General features: G+C 37.9%; 1 long non-coding RNA gene across 2 annotated transcripts in view; it reads right to left on the minus strand.

Annotated features, from left to right (window-relative positions):
* Positions 1-4,110: 4,110 nt before the first annotated feature.
* LOC134475840 (uncharacterized) overlaps positions 4,111-20,232 on the minus strand; it is a 65,016-nt gene continuing 48,894 nt past the window's right edge. Inside the window, exons 2-4 of one of the 2 annotated variants that reach the window (XR_010047131.1) lie at positions 8,799-8,853; positions 7,507-7,684; positions 4,111-6,644 (exon numbers count right to left, since the gene is read on the minus strand). This is a non-coding gene — a long non-coding RNA (uncharacterized LOC134475840). Of the gene's footprint in view, positions 7,685-8,798; positions 8,854-20,232 lie in introns of both variants that reach the window. The other variant, XR_010047130.1, reaches the window with a different exon arrangement.

Here is a 20,232-nt window from a genome sequence, read left to right on the forward strand (position 1 = left end):
TTCTGCTTTCCTCCTCTAGTCTGCAGTTCTGGGAGGAATTGCATCCCATCGTCCATCATTTATTGATCATTACCAGCCAGGCTCTGTGCTTAGAACTTTATTATTTCATTTAATCTCCATAATAATACTATAAATTAAATACTACTATCCTTGCAAATACACTTCAAATTTGGGTCCTGTCAAGAATGTTTGGACTCTCAGTCTGGCCTCAAGCAGTATCTCAATTTCTCTCCAATCTTATAGGAAACTACTTTCCAAAGAGTAGACACAAATATCCTTAATAGTCCTATGTCTTTGTCTGTGTGATATGTAAATGGTCTATCCCATAAATACCAATGCTTAGGAAATAGTCCCGATAAAATGTGAGCTGACTCAAAAATATAAAGTAAGGACATAGATATGGGGCAAAAGATGTGAATATGTCTTTCAAACTAAACTGTTGAACAAACTAAACTTCTAAAATGTCTAGTTCTGTTATCAATAAGAAGATGGCCTCAAAAACTCATAATCGTCTTTCCTCCTTTTCAGTTTCCAAACCCTTCTACTTTTCCTATTCCATTCATTGATATCCTCTAAATTTTTATCCTCCTTTAGGTTTTCATGCATCTCTCCATCCATGAGTATTTTCCTTCTGTATATCCCGTCTGTCTCCAGGTTTTATCAGACCTTCGATAATAATATTTTTCTACTCATTTCTTAACTGTTAGCCCCAGGGACAGAATCCAGTAAATAAGATCTTGAAACAACTTCCTATTCCAACTTCCAGAACGCTCAGGAAGCTTTAAGAGTCCTTGTCAATTTTACACCCAGTTCACTACTGAGCAAAATTCTGCAGCAATGTGTACAACCATCATTCTTTCTTCCATTTCCTGTGCCATGGAAGTTACAAGAATGCCGTTTGTAGAAAGCTGGAGAGATACGTTTGTAGGACAAGAAGAACTGAAGCTTCCAACAGTCATATGAGGACGAGTAACACTGCCTCTGTTTTCCAAAGGCAGTTTTCTGCTTGTCAGTAAATTCTGTTTCCATCATATCTGCATCTACACCCTTCTCCCTGGTGATCTTTCACTGCCAACTCCTCCTCTATCATCCACTGTGAATGTTGACCTGATGATACATTTGCTTGTTGATTTCCAATCCCCATGCTCCACCAACCTTTAGTATAATACTTTGTGGAACTCCTGAATTACTGGGGTGTCCGTATGTCAGGTTGCTTCCTCTGTTTCATGCTTAAGTTCTTTCTTGTTTCTCCCACAGTTCTCAAATGAACTTGCTGTCAGTCTACTGCAACTGACTGGACTACAGGCCATGGGTATTCCATTATGGCAAAGAATTTGTCTACATTTTGACTATGTTGAAGACATTGTTTAAGACTGAGTTCTAAAGTAACAGACTAATTGATCTGCTGGAGGAAATTTCAAAGTAGCCTATCTCTCAGGCTGTGGCACAGATACTGATGTGAAGGTTGACCAGGAAAAAAATGGGTGTGAGGTTCTGGCAAAGGAGAATGTGATCACTGAAAAGACTAGCATTAAAAGAAGACTGCATTAGGACAGTAGGTAAATGGTTTGAAGACATCTCAGGAATCAGTGAGACCTCATGTTTTCTAGGCTCACAAATGCAAAAATGTAACTTTTGAGGTGAGCCACCGAGCCACCTATTACCTGGGGAATTGACTTTCCAGTACTCATTTGATTATGCTCAGATATTCAGAGGTCCCTGAGCCATGACTCAAGGGGGCTTTTCTACTGCTCCAGCTGGAGGCAAAATTCAGAATTATTCATATAATGCTGGTTGTTCAGGCATAGAGAACATAATTCAGAAGTTGTGGAATCATGCAGGCTTCTACACTAAAGGAAGGGTTGGAAAGCCAGGCAGGTTGACCCCAAGAAGCCAATGTGCAACTGTGAGAGTAAAACCAAAAGTGCAGTAGAAACCCCAGAAAGTTGTAGATACCAGGAATGGGGAGCATCTGCTGAGAAAAACTGCAGGCGGCAAGTGGAGCTAGCCCAAGAGAAAGGCTACATAGGCTGTAACCAGCAAGGTCATAGAGGTGGGGCAGCCTAAACTCTTCTCTTCGGTACTCACATCTCCTGACTGTGGGTGCCAGATACCAGGACACAGAGTTACAGAATTTTGTTTTGGTCCATTTCTTCTCTACCACCTATTCTTCCCTTTAGAATGGATATGTTTATAGTATGCCATTGTACATTGGAAATATTCAGTTTTCTTTTATATTTTTACAAGGGATCAAAGCTAAGAATTTGTCTTGAGTCTCAGAGGAGACATTGACTTGGACTTTTCAGCAATGCTGGAACTGTTAAGAGTTTGGACACTTGTAGAGATGGACTCAATGCATTTTGTATAGTCAGATGGACGTAAGCTTTTTAGGACCCCAGGGCAGAATATTAAGAGTTTAGATATACACTGTCTTCCAAAAGTTTCATGTGTTGGGATGTGGTTTCTATTTGGAAGAGGCAAACCACTACAAGTATGACCTGCAAGGGTATATTCTTGTCCCCAGCTCCTCCCTTTTTTCTTGAATTCTTGGTAGCCATGCAGGGAGGCACTTTCCTCCACGATGCTGTTTCTCTTCTCCTTGGAGATGGCTTACCACAGAGTAAGCCCACGGAAACCATAAGCCACTCTCTCCTCCTCTAAATTGTGGGTGATGTGTATTTTGTCTCAGTGACAAAAAAGTTGGCAAATAACAGTCAGTCTTCCTCTTTATTTATTCAAAGCCACTAGTCTTGATGACTTTAATATCTTGGAATTATCTCACCCTTTGGAATTCTGTCTCTCTTCCATTTAATATCAAAGCTTCTCATGACCAAGTTTCTCATTGTTCCCACCACACTTACTCTACTTGCTCTATTTCCTCCTTTTTTTACCTAACCATTTCTTTTCTGTCTCCTTCACTCATTTACTTCTCCCTGAAATTGAGGATTCTCGTTTCATCTTTCCTCCTAACATGTTAAGAAATATCATCTGTTCAATAAACCTACAATAACTCTACACAGATAAATATGCAGTTCTGACACTTTTTCAAAATTTGGTAGCCATTTCCACCTACATAGCATCTCAATATGTCATCAGTTCCACTTGGTTTCTCTCTGTCTGCTAGGGGCACAAACATCTTTCTAGTCATCCAGCTCTAGAACCCATCATTCATTACATCACGTTAATGGTTCACATTTAACATATCATTCAGTCTCTAGCATTGTTTTCTTGTTTTGTTTTTCAAATGATCTCTTTATTTTAATTCATGGTCTTTTAGGGTGAATGTCATTGTCCACATTTTATAACTAAAGGTTTGGAGGTTAAATAACTTTTCTAGTGTTAACAAATCTGATCAGTGATAGTACAGGACTAAACACCAGTTCAGTTTCAGAACAGACATGGGTTTCTTTCCTTTAATCAAACTAACTCTGAAAACAGACACTGCTGCATAAAATAATAACAATACCAAAATATGTGTAATTAGAAATGTATCTACTCTTTAGAATTTTTCCTTATCTGAAGAAGGCTAATTATTAATTCATACAGGGAACTCTTATTTCAAAATTTCAGCTTTTATAAGTATATAAATTATAATAAGTTAAGGGAAAGTTGGAGGAAATCCACTGTGGCATGCTGCTTTCCTGATCTACTCCTGGTTCCACACATCAGTGAAGTAAACTTTGATGGAACCGTGGATAAGTTCCTACCCTCTCTATTCCTTGGTTTCCTTCCCTGTAGTATGAGTCTTTTTCTTTCTTTCTTTTTTTTGGTAGTGGAGATCAAACTCACAATCCTACACTTGCCAGGCAGGTGCTTATACCACTGAGCTAAACCCCCAGCCTTGTATTATCAGTCTTAACCTTCTGTAGTGATAGTGAGGTATCTGTGAAATCTAATGTGGGAAAATTCCTTGACATACATACTAAGCACTCAAGATAGGCAATCAGACACAGAACTAGCTTCAGTTGAGTGGAAAAGGAAGATAAGCTGACTCTTGCAACACTTCTTTAGGTAGGATCCTTGGGACACACAGAGATGGCAGATCCAAGTGTAAGGAGAAGAAACTTACCTAAACATATTGATCAGCAATATAAAGACTAGACCCCAAAATGACATTAGAGTTTTTTATTTATAGTATAGAGCTTGAGACACAAAACAGAGATACTAAATAAATATCCATTAAATCAAAATATTTTTTGAATAATCAAATGATTGACAGTCCACGATTGACTATATCTAATCATCAGCATCTAATCTCCAAAGACCTTATAAACCAATAGATCTAACTTAACTCAATATGTTAATTGAAGTGAACTTTATCACAAGGTTGTGAAAAGTACAAGGTAAGTTTATCAGTGCTAATGCTGCTCCCAAGTCAAGCTTTCATCTTAGTCCTTAATGCTTTGGCTTATCATTTACGTCCACATTGTCTCTACTTTTCAACGGACTTCAGGTCTCCCTCTGCACTTCCTTTCAGTCAGTGCCATTTTCTATTAAAATAACTGTTATTCTTACCTATCTTCATAAGCTTCCTTTCCTTTCTTTTCTGATCCAATGAATGTTCCCATTTCTCTTCCTGTTAAGTGTTACCTACCACCATCTCTGATTTAGTGACTCTCTTTCTTCACAGCCTCTGCTGCATTTTAGCCAACCTCCTTTTGAACTTTTTCTTTGCAGTTTATGTACAGCACCTCCTAGGAAACCTACTCCACCATGATCTGCCCTGATTCTCTTTGTTAAAGACCTAAAAATTTCTCTTCCTCTACTAAGTCCTCCAGGCTTAAACCAAAAAGGAGATAATACTTTTCCCAGCTCCAGTAACCTGCTTATATACTCTCCCACCTGAAATTAAAAACACTTCACTCAGAAATTCACCTAAACGTTGTGCAAATTTGCAGACTTAGCACCATCCCATCGTCACTTGTGCAATGAATTCAGTCCATGTCTTGCCTATTACAAAATTATCTAGGAAATTATAGTCCATCTTAGGCAGCAAAAATCTAAAGTTGTGCTCTTAACTAGCACATCCCAATTCTGTGAGGCCTGAAGTCATCCTCAGAGGGAAATACTCCTTTCTGCCAGCTACTCGAGACTTAGGGTGTGTAGATGATGAAGTATAAACATGGCAGAAGAAGATGCCGTGGGATACACTGAATATTGGACAGTTTCCCCAAATACTGTATATTAAAAAAATGAATAACATTATATTTGAGCCTTTCCAATGTACCTAATATCATGGAGATACTATCACAGTTAGTGTATTATGACTAATAAATGCTATTGGTTGCAGATTCATTGAGCCAGAACAGCCTTGCTCAATACTGGCTTGGAAGCTTCTGGAAGTCATCTCAGATGAGCAGTTTTAAAAATCTATTTTCAAATGACATATAGTAATTGCACATATTTATGGAGCATATTGTGGCATTTCAATACATGTATATAATGTATAATGATCAGATTAGGAAAATTAACATATCACTCCAAACATTTATTATTTCTTAATATTCAGTCAATTGTTGTCAAACATAGTTAACCTATTGCATAATAAAATCGTAGAAGTCATTAATCCAACTTGCACCCATTAATCATTCTCTGTGAGCAATTTTTAAAAGAATTGCCACAGATTTAATCATTTTCTGGGTTATTTAACAATTTTACATACTGTGTATCATTTTTTAATAAGACTTCTAGGCTGGTCCGAGTGCAGTGGTGTTTACAACTAATTGATCACAACCAGTTACAGATTTCTTTGTTCCTTCTCCACTCCCACTGCTTCACTTGACTAGCCTAAAAAAAAAGTAAAAAATAAAAAATAAATAAGACTTCTAATTTTCCTCATATAGTAATATTGTGGTGACTTAGGCTGATTCTTTCTTTTTTTAAAAAAAAATTGTAATCCAATACGATGCAAATGGTACGGATGACGGGGGTAATACAATTTCCAGTAACAGTGCTATGTGCTCAAATACAAACCACAAAATAGATGCAAAGGCAACCATTTTTAGAAAACTACTTTGAGCAATTCAAAAAAACTCACACATTATAACAGGCTGCTGATGCATGACTGTTCCCAAGATGCAGGTAAAGAATTCAACAAAATGATCTTGTCAGGAATGAGCTCAAAATGTTACCTCTAAAATAGTATGACATTATGTGTAAGATGTGATTTTCAACTTGTGAGATGAAACTAACCTCCATGAGTAAACATTTAACTCTCAAGGTCCCACTGTCCCTACCATAGTGAAGCTAGCCAAAGACATGCATGGCATTTCACCAGGACAGAGATGCTGTCACATCGTATGAGGTGGTCTTATATCTGCATTCTCCCGGTGAGTTTCAGTTCAGGTAACAAAAGCAGGGTGGGCAGAAGGTTCGATGGACAGACAGCTGGATGAGTGACTGGCTCAGGGACAAAAGACAGTGACACATTTTCTTACTGTCTCACAGCAAGATCATAAGTGTGTCCTGTACTAAGAAAGATTGGGACACTCTGGTCTGGAGGACAGGAACTAATTCACTTTGGTTCATTTTGTTCCAGAACGGCGAGTGCTCGCTGGATATTATTCATTGATGGTTGGGATGTGCCATGAGGCTATTTACTGCAGCATCTTGCTGATTTATTACGTAACACAAAAGAATGCAGTCTGAAAAACACGAAAGGTGGAGAAGCGTTCAGCATCGTAAAGGCATGTGTGATACGTATTTAACCCTTTCTACAAGCTTCTCTAACCAGTTCTTTAACCCTGCCTTGGGACTTTTCCCAGCTGAGGGCCCCCTTTTGTAGAGCAGTTGCAATGTATCGTCACGTATTGAACTATTGCCAGCGAAAATTGCGTGAGGCTTCATGGTTGTCTGTTCCACCAAGACAAATACAACTGGGCCCATCCCCTCCTTCGAGTGCATTGTTCATGGTGCTGAGCAGCGATTTTCCATATCTGACTGTCTTTGTGTTCACCCCAGGAGGAAGGGTGAGCCTGGTTTATTGAGTTTTCATTTCTCACAAAGCAGTAACATCTGGAGGGCTGAGCAGTTTGTTGGCAGGTCCAGCCCAGAGGAATTCGGCCACGGTTCTGATTGGCTCTTATCAGTAGGTGTCACTAAAGACAGCTTCAGAGGCAGAAAAATAAGGGAACCAATTAAGCGGTGCCAAGAACAGACTTTTTATAGGCATTTCTGCTCTTTTGATTGCTATTCCGGCGGCAGACGTTTCAAGATTCTAATTATTCCCTGGTTCCCCACCACCACCACCCTCCCGGCTGCAACAGATGAACATTTTTCCATCTTTCAAGTGTCTTTTTTAGAGTGAGGAGAGTGGGGCGTTTAGTTAATGTATTTATTTTGTGGTGTCTGATGTAGCAGTTTAGCAAAATGGAAACAGATGAAGTTGATTAATTCTAACACTTTATTGCAATGAGGCTGCAGCTGGCTGCTCATCGGGAGCCCAGCTCCCTTTCCTCCTTGCGGGAGGAAACAGCCAGAGGTAGCAAGCGCGGGCACTCATCCCACCTTGGCCATGCCTTTGCGTTCCCAGAGGACGAGCGCATGAACTCCAGCGAGAGGCCACATATTTCTGAGGAGGTCAGCAGAGAGAACATTCAGGCCTCTTCCTGGAGAGGGGCCAGCCTTCTCCACAGTGGCCACCATAGTCACTGGTTTTAATTATTGGTGACCGTGGCTTTTTCACCTGCAAAGATACAAGCCCAGGGGGAACTCCAAATGCGATATCCAAATCCAAGCAACACTGCATTACCACTCATAGTCACCTGAGGAAAACAGCGGGGAACTATTCATATGGGTGGATTTGATTTGCAAAACGGACTGTGAAGGACACCAGGGCAGGGACCTCAGTGTCAGCACATTCCTGGTATAGGGGAGAGACCCAGACAATGTCAGCTGAGTGAATGAGATAGCTCGAAACTCAGACTACCCATAAACCATAAAGATTTATATATGGTGTCTACCGCCCTCTCTATGTGCTAAATTTGAATGAATTTTGGCAGGTGTCTTCATCTTGTCAGGTTTCAAGAACATTTCTATTACATCTGGTTGGTAAATCCTTGGGTCTGAAGATCAATCCAGGAACTTTTAATTCTAAATAACTTATAGCTGCAATTATAAAGACACAAAGCTAACCATAATAATAATAGGGTCTGTTGTTTATTGAATACTTAAACAGTGTCTAGATTAAGTTCTCTACATTATTTCATGTACTCACACAATCCTAGGTGATGCGTGTGATTATTGTCCCCATTTTACGTATGAGAAAACTGGAACCCAGCCTTGTTATTTGTTCCAGGGTACAGCTGGAAACCTGTAGAGCCTGCCTGCCGGACTCTGAACCTGTTCTCTTAACTGAGTACTTTACAACCTTCTTTTCTAACATGGAATTAGTAGTAGTAAATCTTAATAAAGAGAATGGAAGGTATTTTGGAAGAGAAGAAAATAGAGAGTGGAAGAAAATGAGTGAAGGCTAAATCTACACTGCAGAATTTATTGCTGGGTTATTGGTGTTTAATATATGCAGAGCACAAAAAAGTATTGCTTGTTTCCATGACTGGGGATTATTTATACTCACAGCACTGTCATCTAGGCTCTAGCACAACAGTGAATGACTAGTGGCCCCAATTTTCACCATGAACATTCTTTCCCTGGCATCTTTCTGCAGTTTTGGCCTCTTAAGTCCAAGTGACATGATGCCATTTTTATTTATTGGGTATAATTGCTAAGCTATACTTGCTATAAATCTACATTCTTGTATTCTTTAGGAAACATGGTTCTTGAAATTGCAAATTACATACCAAAATCCAGAGCCCGTTGGCCCTGGAAACATGCCTAATTTCCTCTGCACAGAACCTGCAAAAGATAAGAACTTCAAAAGCCAACCTTACACCGTGTTCAGATTAAAAGCTTAGAAATCTGAAGGAATACGTAAGTAGCTAAACATTGATGAAAGTATTACTTAACACACTGGAATATATCTCATTATTTGTAAATTATTAGAATAGTTGGTTTTTAAGTTGGATTTTCCCCCCAGAAATATTTCCTCTTCTAGCAAGGCACAGCATACTCACAATAGACATATTCCTAACACCTCGAAGACTATTGTTCTTGTTTTATCCCCAGTGGAGAGCATCCTTATGGAGTTTATGTATAACAAGTGCATACTTAGACAATTACCTTTGGCAATTCATTCTCCATATCTTTAAGAGTCATCTAGATTATTGTCATTTTGTCACAACCAGTGATATGCCCATCCAGATTAATCAAAATACTAAAGTGGACTCAGTAAAGGCATTCCTCATAAGTCAAAAGCAGTTTAGAACTAAACTTGTAGAAGCTCTAATCCTTTGGAGATTCATTTATAAAATTCAAATCTGCAATCACTGAAGACCCATTATGATCCCAATTCTTTATCTTGCTATGCATTAATTTTACCTTCAAACTAATGACACAGTTAAAAGGCAAGATAAGTGTCATGACAGATAATTCATCTCAGAAGGAATGAAAGATGACCTCCATTAGAAGAGTGAGAAAGGCTTCATAGAACAGGTTGCTTTGAAGGATATGTCAGCTTCATTGTTGAAAATAGAACAAATATAACAGTGTGATGTGGTGTCAAGCAGAAACTTCAAAACCTACTAGGAAATGCCAATAGTTTAGTGTAAATGTAGGTGGAGACTGGGCTAAAAATCAGACAAGTGTCAATTTTAAAACGAGCCTTGCAGACTGACCAGCTATGGAGTCTGTACATCAGTCACTCCACCGAAAGGAACTACTGAAGGACAGGATTATCATAAGACCAACTGCAAGCTTCAGGAGGTCTGACAACAGTGTCTAAGATGAGATACATGAAATCCAGAAGACTGTGAGGGTGATGGCAACAAACACAACTCTATGCTAGATTTGACAACTAACTGCCCAGAAGACTGGATAGTGGGATTTTAGGAAATCAAGAGAGGAAACAAAGATTTTTTATTTTTTTTTTACTGATGACAGAAAGGACAGTGGTTCTGCTATCAGAAACAAAAGGTCAGGAAGAGGGAGAGGTTTTGCACAGGTACAAGTCACCGAGCCTAACTCGGGACAGAATTAGTTCAGTTGCCACCAGTACCTAACACACACAGAGCAGGTTCAGAATGTAAGCCCGTAGTTGTTAATGTAGAACCCCCTATCCCAGCAGTGGCAGTGGAAGACATGCTTCCAAAAAATAGGGGAGGAAAGCACATAAGCTTGAATAGGCAAGAAAGAAAACTATTTGCCCATAGTTAACAGGACAAAGGTTGAAAGCCATTTGGAATCAAGGAGACTGACATTCAAATCCAGACTCCAGTTTTAAAAGCTGTGCAGTCTTTCCAAAAATTATTTGAAAAATGTTAAACATTTTTACTGCCAGAGAAATGCAAATCAAAACTACATTAAGATTCCATCTCACCCCAGTTAGAATGACTATTATCAAGAATACAGTGCAATACAAACAGTAAACGCTGACAAGAATATGAGAAACTGGGAATCCTGCTGCACTGTTTGCTGGAATATAAACTAGTACACTCACTATGGAGATCAGTGTAGAGGTTCCTCAAAAACCTAAAACTGGAGCTACTATTTGATCCAGCTATAAAACTTCTCAGTATATTCCCAAAAGACTGAAAGTCATCATATTACAGGATACCTATGTGTCTGTGTTTATTGTGGTGCAATTTACAATAGCTGAACTATGGAAATAGCTAGGTGTCCATCAGTGAATGAACTGATAAATAAAAATGTGGCAAATATACACAGTCATAAAGAATGAAATAGTATTTCCAGGAAAATGTATGTAAATGGAGGCCGTTGTAGTAAATAGAATTGTGCAGATTCAGACAGCCAAATATTCTTTCTTTCATATACGAAACTAAAAAAAGAGAAGAAAAAGAAAGGGATGAAAGTAGTGCAGAAGGGAGATTATTAGAAAAAAGGGGAAGCAGATGGGAGACAGAGAGAAAAGGGACAATAGAGAGATAAAAATAATCAAAGTAGGTTATGCACATGTGTGAATGTACCACAGTGAAAGCCAGTTTTCGGGGTAACTCACAGGTACTAACAAAATTTGTAAATTGCTTTGAGATTTTAAATCTTTCTTGACAATCAAATGAAACACAAGATCACAAGTAAAGAAATATCCAGTAGCAAACTGGGTGAAAGATATTGTAAGACATTTCATCTAAGAGAATATGTAGATGTCAAATAAGCCATGATAAGATGTTTGACTTCATTAACCATTAGGGAAATGTAAATTAAAATTACAATGATCTGTATCACCACACACCTATCAGAAGAGTTCTAATAAAAAAATAGTGATGCCACAAATGTGGGCAGGCCACCTCACCAGACAATGGTACAGCCGCTCCAGATAACAATTTGGAAGTTTCTCAAAAAGCAAAATGCTTAGTGGTATGAGCTCCTGCCTGGCAAGCACAAGGATCTGAATTCAATTGCTGGTTCCAAAAAATTTTTTATAAAACAGCAAAATATGCAGCCATATAACTTGGCAACTGAATGTGCTATAGAAAAGAACAATTTACATTCGAACAAAAACCGATACACAAATGTTCATGGCAGTATCATTCACAGTAGTTCAAGACTGAAGTTCATTAGGAGGTTCCTGGAGCATCTATACCATAGCCAGCAATGCAAAGGAAGAAACTACAGGCATACATTTGAAAAACTTTGGAGAGAATTATGCTGAGTGAAAAAAACCAATCCTCCCAAAATTACACACCATGTGACTGTGTTTATATAACACTCGCAAAAGGACAAAATTACAGAAATGACTAGTAGTTGTCAATGATCAAGGGGGGAGTTGGGATGAGAAGGTTATGAGTTTAGCTTAGGAAAGAGAAAATGAGGGCTTCTTGTGGTGATGGAAATGTTTTGTATTGTCACTGAATCAACGCCAAGATCCTGGTGGTGATGTCGTATGATAAGTTTTGAAAGACATTACCATAGGAGAAACTGGGTAAAGTATACATGAGAGTTCCTCAGCGTTATTTCTTACAACTGCGTATGAATCTACAATTATTTCACAATAGAAAGGGAAATGAAAAAAAAAAGACTTCTAGCCTCAAGTTATCCTCTTGTATTTTGATGAGATTTAGTAGGCAGTCAGTACAGATTAATAGGCTATTTAGAAGAGAAGAGAGAAGAAAGAAGGAATGAATGAAAAGAGACAGAGGAAAAGAGAGGTGTTTGGAAGCATAGAACAGATGGGAAGGGGAAAGAGAAAAATAGCAACATACCTTTCAAAAGATTGTTCTACAGAATAGTCTAGGGGAAACTGAGGCAGGAAGAACAGTTTTGGAAGTTCTGGTAGAGTTCTAGAGGTGAAATATGTTATCTTTGAAAATGGAGAGGAAACTTCTCCCTTCTCAATAAAGAATATGAATTACTCAACATGAACCCCTGAAGAATTCCTCTTGGCATGAAGTCCCTGAAGTGTCCAAAAAAAATAGATGGCCCACAGGGCATAATTTTACAAATTTAAAAGTTAAAACACAATCTCCCTATCTGCTCCAGCACATGTGTGTCCTTGCAACATGATATTTATGATGTGAATTGGACTGATTAAATCCATTTTAGGGTTCAAGGATTTGCACAACCTAAATATCCTGGTTCTCAGGGAGTGAGGAGCTTCGTGTTTCCTTTGCATACTTAGTCTTACTAACATCAGTAGGAAGCTGTCTGTGATAAGCAGAAATTGGCGTGGAGGCCAGGAGGGGGCATTTAGCTGTGCACCGCTGAGTGTCAACCTGAGTGCAGGACTCCTCGGTCAGGATTTCATGACCGTCCTTTATGAGCCCCTTCCCGGGCCTTGCTGCACAGGTGGTACATATATAAGAAGGCTTGACGTGAGAAGTTCCTCCAAGTCAGTAAACACAGAAGAGAGGGTGCTGGCGAGAGGGTGAACTCCACCAGGGAATCTAAAGGAAGCCAACATTCCTGCTAGAGACCACAAAAAACTGGTAAAGGAATCAGTGAATTTGACTCAGGGCTGAAACTGAAGATCATTACAAATACCGGGATAGAACTCTTGACCAACATTAAGAAAGTAAAATCCAGTAGGAAAAATTACTACCGTCTTGCTCTCGTAGACCCTACATTATGTAATGTCAATGAGTTAGTACCCCTAAAATGAACAAATCAACTTTTACAAAGAGCTAAAGAAAGACCCATGGAGTATGTATATTATCTTCACTCTAGACAACTTGATTGGACAAGTTTTTGAAAACAAAACAGAGCTAGCAAACCTTCAACCGAGCAATCACCAGTCAAGTTGGACTTGACCAATTGTTTGTTCCTCTTTATTAATATCAGGCTGGGATTATAGTATCAGGCCAAATAATGATGTAAAACCCAAAAGAAGGAATGCCGCTAATAGCCAAATTTGTCATAGAATTATCACATTTTCTGTTTCAGTATTAAGCTCAGAGGGGACACACAGGGTGTCCTTCACCATGGTTGGGGTGGAAAACATTCAGAAGGCAATGCAAACATCCCTGAAAATAGACAGTGTGGAGGGAATAATCAATATAAAGGTAATTACCATTGCACTCAATAATGAGCTAATTTCTGCATAAAAATTGGAAATATACTAAGAGACAGCATACAGAGAGCTCTTCTCTAAAGATTTAGGCAAATCTTTTCCTGGGTTTCTGACTTGACCTTCAATGTGTCACTGTCTCCATGTGGTCCCACCTCGATACAAGTTGTAATACTGTCTCGCTAGATTGCTGCTATTTTATTTTTAGGAAACTATATAGTTTAGCCTGGCTCCCCCACCATTCCAAACATATGGAAGCAATTAATTCATTTTCTCTGCCATCATTAGGATAGGAATCCTAGGATATTCTACATGTAACTTCATCATAGGTTTCCCTTAACTAATTACATAATATCTAACCCATTTTCTTAAAAGCACAACTTGCTAGTTAAGGAATAAAGAACGCCATTGCTTATAATAAACTCTGCATGCTACACTGTAATTTAAACTGTACTGTTATGTATGGTGAAGGGCTGAAAGTTTAGAGTTACTCCCCTTGGCAAACATTTTTTTTAAGGATTGCTTAAATAAGCAGTACAGAAACCAGATGTCATTTGGTAAGAGTATCTGAATGACCAAAAATTTGCTGTCTGGGTATTTTTTTTCCTTTATAAAAACAAGAAAAATTCTTTGGATTTATATCATATTTAGCAGCTGTGAAACAGTGCAAACATCTGTTTGTACCTATGGGGAGCTGACCCGTGGGGCCCTCATCTCTTAATCACCAAGCATCAGGCCAGTCTCACATGCACGGTTTATTGTTTTCTTTGCCGTTGCCTCTTGCACTCGAGTGTTCATGCACTCCTGTCCTATTGGCAGAATGGAGGGACTAATCCATTCATTATAAGAGCAGATGATTAGAATTTCTTGACACGTGATCACAGCATTCTCTCCACCCAGCCTGTGCCCAGAAACACAGTGCTATTTGCCTCTAAATTCATTTTGGAGTGTCCGCACTTACACCAAATAATGCAAGATTTATAAGCCTCAAGCATGATTGCAGTGGCACGTACACCAGTCTGCACAAGGCCAACAATCACCATTCGGGGTCACAATCTTTAAAAAAACAGGTCATCTTAAACTAGTTTGTTCCTTTATTTTACATATGAGTACCGACATTACACTGGCTCTTATTTTGGAATTTTTCTATTAGGAGTTTGCTATAGTTTTAAAAGAGCAAATGACAACAACAACAACTGAAAAAAAAAAAGTTACCGCACTCGCAGCCCCAGGGAATATCAATTTCTAGAGGCCAACATTTTTACCACACTTTATAAATAAGGAAAGTACGCTGAATTGGAACTGAAGCTTGCCAGGTCAAATCAGCTGCTTTATTTATACATTCTTTTTTTAAAAAATATGTACAAAGTCTGCCAAATAAAGCACTGCTATTGTGAAAAAGGTAAGAATTAGCTCCATTTTTATATATTAACAAAAACGAATTAAAACAAAGTCTCCTTTCAAGGATTTCCATTACAAGGAAAGACGCAGCCTCTCTACTACTGTTATTTATGACAGGATAGAAATGATCTGTTAATTAGATAATAGTAAATTACCTGCAACCGTTGATGCGGGCCTATGAATGCCTTTGATGGCCCCTATTCTCCTAATTCTCTATACTATGTGCCATTTCCATTGTATTTTAGAAACAAAAAAGAGAGGTTGTGGTATGGCTGTATTTCATCATGTAGAATTTATACTTTGTTGACTTCTCTAGTTCAAATGCTCTAACTGGCCCCCCAGAGTACGGTGAGAAGGGTATGCCCCCAACATGTTATAGTCAAGGCATGCCCAGAAACTTGAAGAAAAGTGCTAAGGTAAAAACCATATGCATAACACCTCCCTTCTCATCCTGCTGAGTTCATAGCACTTTTGTAACTTGATGACACACTTTTAAGGAAGACTAGACCTTGGATTGCTTTGTCTTCGTGAGAAGCAAGGTTTAATGTATGTATTGTGAATCTGGGATCCATAAGAACAAGACTGACTCTCAAGAAGACAGTAGGTATTCCTGGGGAAAACAGTGGTTCTATGGTCAATTAAATTTGGATAACACAAAATATTCCCCTATTGGCTAAAGACAAGGCTTACTGACAAATGGAAGGCTGCAGTAAAGGCATCTCACAGTATTATTACTCATAAAAACATTAGGAAAACCTTCAGACACAAGAAAATATAAAGAATAACAAACAAATGTTCACATCAACTAGCCTAAGCTATAAGTACTACAAATACAATGTTGTCTTCTATCTCTCAGAGGTAACAAAGTCTTAATGTGTGCACATTGTATATGCACACTGTATCTCCAAACCCATTTAGGTTCATTGCATCATGAATATCAGTTATATTATAAACAAGGTGCAGAAAACAAAATATTTCACTACCAGTCATAGTTTGTTGAAAAGAAAATTTGTGTTATCTGTTTCTTTTATGTAAGAATATTTTTGCTGGGTGTGGTGGCAGTTGCCTATGATCCCCAGCAATCCCAGCACTCAGGACACTGAGGCAGAAGGATTGCTACAAGTTTGAGGCCAGCCTGGGCTACACAGTGAGTTCAAGGCCATCCTGTACTACATAGGAAGAGCCTGTCTACAAAAGTTTTTTTAATTTAATTTGTACTAAGTAATTTGACAATAATGGTGCACATTGTGTAATATGTAATAATGTAATAATATATAATAATGTAATAACTACCAGTATTCTCATATTACTTAGTTATAAAATTTGTCTTTTTTCATAAAATGAAAAAGAAAAATACAGAAGAATTTGTGAAAGAATGGAGAAATTCCTGAAACACCAAAAGCTTAAAAAATGAAAAAATTAACCAACTAGTCTACAATCTAATTTAATTTAAAACTTCTATTCATCCAAAGGTACCGCAAAAGAAGTAAAATGACAAGGCCCACAGTGAGAAAACACATAGGTAAGAAAGCCTAGAATATATGAGAAATGCTTGACATTTTATTTAAACAGCATTTTCTAAATTATTTTATATTATATTATAAGGTATTCCTTATATAAAGGCATACCTACCTATTGACATTTCATAAAAAGTTTCCACTGGAGTGCAATGTGGGAAAAAAATTTCATTATGCAAAGCATGAAACTGAAAATACCTTAGCTTAAGTCCTTTATTAGTTCTTTATTATTCAGGATAGTGGCATTGAACAAACAGTTCTCTAATCTGGGCACTGGTATTTCACACAAAATATGGAAATTAGCTCTATCTTTAGTGCACAAATGTAAAAACAGAATCTGAAAACTGGACTAATGGCCATAGGGCCACACTGAACTGATACATAAACACCTTTCCGTGGTCTCTCAGAAATCCTTGGATTAACAACAGTGGCAAGACGTACATTAGGTGTTAAGTAGAATAATCAATTCTGGGCAAGCAAATATAACTACCATTTTAGATAGCAAAATAAAAGAGACAAACCACCCCTGAAGAGGGAATTGAGTTAAACTTCCGAACACAGTCTTGGTATCTAACTATTTCTTCACATCTACATGTTGGCCACACGGATGGGCCACAGTGCTCAGGGGACATAAGAGGTATGAGAGGTTGAACCATAAATAAAGTAGGGAAAACAATTTTACAAATATTTTCAACTCTGAAGATTTCCTAATCTACTGAGAAAAAAAATCTCGAATAAAAAACTCTAATAATATTTTTAATCTTGAAGAATATAACATGCATCAAGAGTTTACAAATGCTTATGTAGAAACCATCTTTGAACAACACAAGGACATGATTTTCACTTGCAAAGTGAATTGTTTCTTCCTTAAAATAGAAATTCTACATTTTGTAATAGTAAAGCAGAAAAAGTAACACACACAAAGGAATTGCCTGTAGCTCAGATGCTGACGGTGGGTGAATCAATTACAGTAAGAAACAAACTTAGAATAGTAGCTGGCTTATTTTAAGTAAGTGAAAATTAACCTTATGATTTCGGGTTCAACTAACAGCACACCTAACAATGCTTTTGCTTTTAAAATCATAAATAAAATGTACTATATATTTAATTAGCAAGAAAGTATGTATTTGAAAATGTTATTCATCACTGGAGGCTATCCTAACTTTTATTTTTAATACGTCTGATGAACACTGACCTTCCATTTTCATAATTTATGGGAGACAAATCCCCATAAGCCTTTTGTGTGTCTAAATGTCTTAAGAAAAAGGCATTACCTGCCCTTTGTCTTAAGTCATCTTTTTTAATAATGCTTGGTTACTGAACAGTCCTGGAAAATGCGGAGAGTGTCTCCTGCCAAGGCAAAGACCAGACAAGTTTATGTCCACTTAATATAGATAATGTCTCTCTCTAGAACAGAGAGCATTCATCCTCATATGGCAGCATAAAAAATTGGGGCACTCTAAGCTCAGGGGTTCTCTCTAGTAACGCAACTTACCACATTGAATGACAAATGTCACCTGACCCTCTTCACATCATTCTGTAGGAACTGTGGTTGGGGAACGAGTCCAAAATGCTGGAATCGGGCTGGAATCAGGCTACTACTATGACTATAATTAAAAACAACAATACAAAGCAAACAAAGATGCACTACCCTTCATCTTAGGCTCAAGATTTTCATGTTCTTACCAAATCCTTGAAACTTGGTGGCTTGATAGTGGAATAAAAATGCTATAAAAATTTCATGCTTTTATACTTGGAACAATGGCCACATGGACATAGATCCCAGAGCGAAAGGCCAGGTAGGATCACACCTTGCAGAAATAAACCCACTGTGTAGAAAGGGACACCAAGAAACTTGGCAGAGTGAAAGGAATAAATCCTGTAGGAGGACCACAACCAGAACTTTTCTTTTCCACTGGGCTTCCCGATGATTTTATCTATGTGTGTATACAAAACAAAACAACAAAAACACAGCAACCTTAAGACAGAAAAGTTAGATCTCAACATCAAACATTGTAATAGATCTACGTGACTAGCAGAAGTCATCAGAAATCTTCTGTGCAGGAATATAGTATCAATCCAGGCCAGTGCTTCAAAACAAAACCCAAAACACCCAAGAAAAGGAGTCTTAGAGATCACAGACAGCAAAATCAGAACCACAAAGGTGTGAGGTACAGTAACCATCATAAGGTAGCACGTGTATTTATTTAATGTGTTGAAAGAAATAAAAAAGACCCCAAAATACAAATAAGAATGAAAGACTAATGTTTAATATTCAAGCACATTAGGAGAACCAAATGGAAAATAAAAAAGGGAAAAACTCAAAAAGCATAAACATGAATAAGTTCTGAGTACTGAACAAGCAAAGCATGGGTGTTAATAGGTTGCTGATTAGTTTGATTATAACAAATATTGACATGATATATGTGTGTATTTTTAAAACTGGGTGAGAGTCATGTAAAACGTAAGTATTGGTCATGTGACAAAAGGCTGCATGCTTTTGGGACTTAAAAGAAAAAACTGTACTCAGCAAACATAAGTCAAATTAGGTGAAACAATACACCAATTTATGGCTTACTTGGAAAAATTAGAAACTCAATTCAAGATGAAACAGCACACTAGAAAATATGAGAGAGAATTTCCAAATTGGGAGACAAAATTAAGGAAATGCAGAAGTGAAAAGCCAACAGAGAGAAAATATTAAATCTTAAGAAGAAAATAAAGATCAAGTGAAGAATTCTAATATTGGTCAAATTTTTAGAGATATGGGAATGAGGTAGAAACAGTCACAAGAAAGATTTTATTTTTGTATTTATCTGTTATATATGTATATATATCATCTATTACATATATGTATATAAATAACCTATTACATATATTTCTAGACTTACAATAACAATATTTAATAATATAGAGAACACAAAATTCTCTTCAAGAACTGGGATATGGCTCCTTGGCATAAGCACCTGCCTGGCAAGTGCAAGGTCCTGATTTCAATTCCCAGAACCAATAGAAGAAAAAAAAGTTCTCTTCAAATGAGATAAAGAGAAAATGCATTCCCTAAAAAAGAGTAAAACTGGGCTGACAGCTGTTTCTTCTCAGCAGCCACAATGTCACCAAACATTAGCATGATCCTTCCAGTTTGCTAAAGAAAATCAGTCTCCAGTTAGAATTTCATACCTGATAAACTCTCTTTAGAACAAGGGGAAAAAAGGGTTTTTCTCAGATTCGCTTAAAAAAAAAAAAAAGACAAAAACAGATGTGTTACCTTTTGTCTTACAGACCTCACTAAAGAAAAGGTGTAAATGACTTCTTCAGGCAGAAAGCACGCAGGTGTGAGACAGTGAAAAAACACAGTTAATAAGTGGGTTGATCGGAATGAGTTGTTCTGCAGCAGGCATTAGTGTTCCCTCAAGGGGACATCTGGTCATGCCTGCGAGCGTGACCATGACAGTTCAGGGAGGAGTGTATGGGGCAGGCAGCGTGCACAGAAGAGAGAGCAGGGCTCAGGGTCCAGCTGCTGGGCTTGGGAACCGCTCACATCGATTAATATAATTCAGTGTGAACAACAACTTGTCTTTTGGGATTAGGACCAAGCTATAAGACCTTGGTATAAGGTGGAAAGAGGGAAGAGATCCTGATTAACTGTATGTTATGTGATCGTATTAATATAAGTGACTATACATGAACACACCTTAGAAGCTGTGTTCTTTGACCTCACCTATGAAGATGTGAAGT

Source organism: Cavia porcellus, unplaced genomic scaffold (genome assembly GCF_034190915.1).
Source record: "Cavia porcellus strain 051 isolate PalLab524CR breed Dunkin Hartley unplaced genomic scaffold, mCavPor4.1 scaffold_1, whole genome shotgun sequence".
Classification (NCBI taxonomy): Eukaryota; Metazoa; Chordata; class Mammalia; order Rodentia; family Caviidae; genus Cavia; species Cavia porcellus.